Source organism: Triticum urartu, chromosome 3, assembly GCF_003073215.2.
Source record: "Triticum urartu cultivar G1812 chromosome 3, Tu2.1, whole genome shotgun sequence".
NCBI lineage: Eukaryota > Viridiplantae > Streptophyta > Magnoliopsida > Poales > Poaceae > Triticum > Triticum urartu.
In genome coordinates, this window is record NC_053024.1 from 698,429,378 (window position 1) to 698,434,433 (window position 5,056).

The 5,056-nt window shown below is 54.3% G+C and overlaps 1 pseudogene; it reads right to left on the minus strand.

Annotated features, from left to right (window-relative positions):
* Positions 1-562: 562 nt before the first annotated feature.
* LOC125547209 lies at positions 563-3,017 on the minus strand (annotated as a pseudogene).
* Positions 3,018-5,056: the final 2,039 nt, after the last annotated feature.

The following is a 5,056-nucleotide window of genomic DNA, read 5'->3' on the forward strand; positions in this document are numbered from 1 at the left end:
AATCAGTGAGAGATTATGCCCGGCAAAGAAAGTATAAACATGGTTAAATTGCATCATATTTTTTTATGTTCATTTTGTAGAAGGATGTTAGGTTGCAGCATGTTCTCATAGTGAATCCGGTGCTGTGAGACATTATGCTTGCACAAATCAATTTTTCCCGTTGCAACACACGGGCATATTTGCTAGTCACGCTAAAGAAAAGAATCAAAGAAAAAAATAAATAATAGAACGACTTGGGGTTAGTCTGCTAATGTAGAATAATGTCATAGATAGATATGAGGTATTATCTCACAATTAGATGTGACATAGTCGGACCCAAAATAATATACTGGCGATGGCCATGCAACCTGACGTCGCTTGGACATGAGAGCTCCTGTCACCGCTGTAGACCGCTCCTATTTAATTTGGGGGCTTTCGTGACCCGCGCAGACGTCCCGTCCGAGGATACATCGCTCCGTAGCGTAGAAAGAACCCTCCGCGAAACACGTGCACGGGCAGCCGGAGATCCTTGACCTTGCTCTCCAATGTCTCGACCAACGTTTCGTCAAACGAGCTATGGGCGTCACAGCCGCCGGCGTCGAGTACCCGGAGGCGTGGGCAGTGGCCGCCGAGAGCGGCCAATGAGGCTAGCTCCACCAGGCCGCTTGACAGCACGAGCTGCTCCAGCATAGAGAGCTTCTTCGCCACCAGCATGACAAAGTTCTCGCCGGGCATGTCGTACCGGCACGTCACGTGGAGGCTCCGCAACAATGGCGCCCTGCAGTTGCAGATCGGTTAGAGCAACTTTAAAGGGCTGATCCATTTTATCCGTCTGCGTTTGTTTGAATTGGTGTAGATAAAAATAGCGGCCCAACGCACCAATCAATCAAAATTACGTCCGCGTCGCGTTCGTGCCGATGCATTTGCGGCCCAAATTTGCGCCCCAAATGCGTCGACGCGGACGTCGAACGGACGCTTCGTGTGCCTTCTCGCTATCCGCCGCGTCCCCACATGGCAGCCGTCCAAACTACCCGCTGCCCACGCGGTCAGCTTAATTTATGACGACGGGCCCACGCGTCAGCGACGGCGCTCATCCTTTTTTAAGCCGACCATGCGGGGGGAGGGGCAGGGGGCGTCCTCATCCAAACTCGTCGTCCCCATCTGCCCACCTTGCTCCTCGTCGTTGGCAAACCCTAGCCACCACAACCACAACAAGCAGTGGCAGCAAGGCCAAAGGCAAGTCCCCCGCCACCCTTTTCCCCTCCGAGTTCCTCTCACCCCCGCCGGCGCCTCGCCGGCAAAGACAGCGCATCACCGTGCCAGTGCACCAGGCGGAGTGGCACTGGCAGAACCGCCAGCCTCTGCCGTATCCGGACGTGACGCTGCCGCACGACTGGCATATGGATCCAGATAGGATCCAAGTGCCGGCGGCGCCGCGGTCGGCTCGTGCTCACGCGGAGGAGGTGCGGTGCCGGCGGGCGCTGCTGACGCCGGAGCAACGCCTCGACAAGGCCTACGCAACCGACTCGCCCAACTGGGCGAGGTGGTTCGCCTTTGAGCATGAGGAGGCGAGGCGACGGGGCGTGCGCGAGGTCGACCGGAGGCCAACGCCGCTGGTCGTCCGCGAGGAGAACCAGGAGGCGGAGGACGCTTACTAGGCGGCCCTTGCGGCCGTCTACCGGGAGAGCGAGGAGGACGAGCGGCGCAGAGCGGAGGCGGCGGAGGAGACCCGCTATGAGGCGGCAATGACGCAGGCCCTTGCCCTATCCGCGGCGGGCGACAGCGTGGTGCCGCCGGTGGCCCCGCCATCCCCATCAAGCCGGAGCCGCAGCCCGAGCCCATCGCGCACTTCTCCTGGAATGGAGTGGTGTGCGAGTGGGTGTCCGCGCCACCGGTTTGGCTGGGGGCGACGCCGGCGCAGGAGCAGGCCTACCTCGAGATGTGGCGCCAGCGCCGGCTGGCAGAGGAGCGCCGTCAAGGCAAGTATGAGGAGATGCTCGAGCGCGACCACGAGGAGGAGGCGCGCGAGGCCGAGGAGGAGGCGCGCCAGGCCGCGGCTGCACAGGCGGTCGCACATCCCCCCGCACCGGCACTGCCTGCGCCGGCACAGCCCGACATGGCGGCGCTCTGAAACACGGCGTTCGCCTGGGCCGGGCCAGCGCCGATACTCATCGACCTCACGGATCCCCGAGGACGACGACGACACCTAAGGCAGCGCGCCGCCTCGTAGTTTAGGCTGTTTTTATTGTTTTAATGCAAATGTGGACACGTGGACTCTCGCCGGCCTTCGTGACCGGCTTTAATGTTTAATTAATGTTGTTTCTCTTTTTTAAATATATATGCATTCATTTTTTTTGACGCCGTTAAAATGGGTCTCAGGTTAGCGTTGGGTGCAGACGTCGACCCAAATGCGAAAACGGGCATCCGTGTCCGTCTGGCCGGCCCAAACGGACAAAAAGCGGACAAAATCGCCGTTCGCCGTTGGAGTTGCTTTTATGAATCATGATATTACTCAGATTCAGAAGAGGTGCGTGTACATGCGACGAGACCGGACCAAAATCAAACCGGCACTAATGTGCTTCAACGTTTGAATTTTTTTTACTAGTGTTGATAGACCGCCCGATCGATGCGTACGTGCCTACCTGCGGGTGAGGAAGGGCAGGAAATTGTCGTCGACGCGGCTGCGGTAGGACTGGCAACGGCCGGCGCGGCGCCGCACGGCGGCACGCGCCATCGCCCGCCACCCCGCTGGTGGGTTTTTATCCATGTCTTCGGCAGCGACGAGGTCGATGTGCTGCCACAACAGCGGCTCGTCGACGGCCAGCCGCCGCCACGCGCGGCCCGCGCCGCTGAGGATGTCGGCTTGCGGGACCAGGCTCAGGATGACCCACAGGACGTCGGAGGGCAGCGCCGCCCAGTCCCTCCACTCCACCTCCCAAGAAAGACCATGCACATGCACGTCCTTCCTGCGGCGGCGGCACGGCGGGTCGGGTGCTGGGGCTCTAGCTCTACGCCTCGACCTTATTCCCATCTCGCCTGGTTAGGTTTGTTTCTCCGCCCAGATCGAGCCGCAGTCGGCCTGCGTGCCTGCCGCCAAATATATATAGATGGAAGCTATACGTACGGGGAAGGGCAAAAAAGACATGGAAATCTCATTGCCCTCAAGTTATCCCGTCCATCCAACCATCCCAGGTATACTTACGTTTGCATCACACAAGAGGAGTGACACCACGCATGAAACAATTCTAACCAACTTGAATCACACGATCCACGTTTGACCTTGCATTTTTAAAAAAAAATATTAATACTAAAAAGATACTAATTACACCCAGCCTCTGCACCAACAAGATATCACAAAGACATCTAGGATGCACAAATAACCAAAAAGAAAACAAAACAGAAAGAAAGAACAAAGGTCTCACCATAGTGATCAACTCCTCTCAGTAGCAGCACAAAAACCACCACCAATGACAACACCAAGAAAACATAAATGATCTCCAAAAGTAACGCCTTCAAAAAGGAAACAACGTACAAGCGTCATCATCGTCCGATCCAAGATCGTAGATTTTCACCCTGGAGAAAAGCCGAGATCTCAAAACAATGTCTTCAGCAAGGCAATTGCCAGTCACAACCAATGAAGGTCAGGTCTTAAGTTTTCACCCTGAAAGTCACGACTTAGCACCCTAAGAGCACCCCAAAAATGAAATCCTCCAGTGTTGTCGCCCCCACTTGTCACTGTTACTTTAAAAGTTATTAAAAACCTGGCAGACTCCATTGCCTCCAAGGCCTCTACGCCTTACTGATCATTCGATCTCAACCATCATGACTTTCTCCGTTGTTGTCTATGCTGTGAAAATCGAGATACGGCCGTGTCCTATGGTGTCAACCAATAACAGAGCTTCGTGCCGCGCCCCATGGAGCCGCATAGGCTAATATGGACGCACACGAACGGATTCTATCCAATCTAGATATGATCGAGCAAGATTTCCGACGATAGTTCTGGAACACGTCAACGGCCAAATCAAGGAGGACCAATCATGCAGATCGTTGCAATGATGCGATAAGAGCACAAAGACCGCCACCACACCGCTGCCTCCACCACGTCGTCATCATCACCACAACGGCGGAGGACACCGGCCCACACCCAAGGCATCCGCGACACAACACGGAAGGATGAGGCTGCATGCAGGTAGCCAACATGGACGCGCACCAAGGTATTAGGCCAACTCCACCGCGCGACCCCAAACGGACGTCCGTTTTGTCTGGTTTTTGTCCCTTTGGGTAGGGATTTGGGGTCGTGTCGGGGCCTGTCCTGTGATGCGGTGGCCGTACGCCCAGCGCGCGGCCGCATCCTTTTGCCCCATCCTGTCCGTCAGGGCCAAAAAATGCCCAAATTTGCATCAAAACTAGTTTCGAACCCAAATATTTGTCTGAAAATTAAAATTGTTTTACAACCCAATTGAAATTGTCTTTAATAAAATAGTTTTACAACCAAATCGAAATTGTCTTGACTGAACATAAAATGGACAAATACATCTATTGGTTGCCAATGTGATCCCACATGTCCTCAACCAAGTCATTTTGAAGATTCACATGAGTGCCAATCACGCATCTCATGGTGGAATTGGGCAAACAATTCAAATGTGGCTGGGTCTTGGTGCAGGGGCTCAATGTTTTCACCTTGATAATCAAATCCTTGGTCGAAGATACTCTCATCACGCTCGTCCTCGACAATCATGTTGTGCATGATCACACAAGCAGTCATCACCTCCCAAAGCTTCCTTTCATCCCATGACAGTGCAGGGTTTCGAACGATGCCCCACCGGGATTGAAGCACACCAAAAGCACGTTCCACATCCTTTCTAACACTCTCTTGCATTTGGGCAAATCTCTTTCTCTTCTCACCTTGGGGTTTTGAGATTGTCTTCACAAAAGTTGACCACTGAGGATATATACCATCTGCTAGATAGTATCCCTTGTTGTAATGGTGGCCGTTGATCTCAAAGTTGACAGGTGGGGAGTGACCTTCTGCAAGCCTCACAAAGACTGAAGAACGCTGCAGCACGTTGATATCATT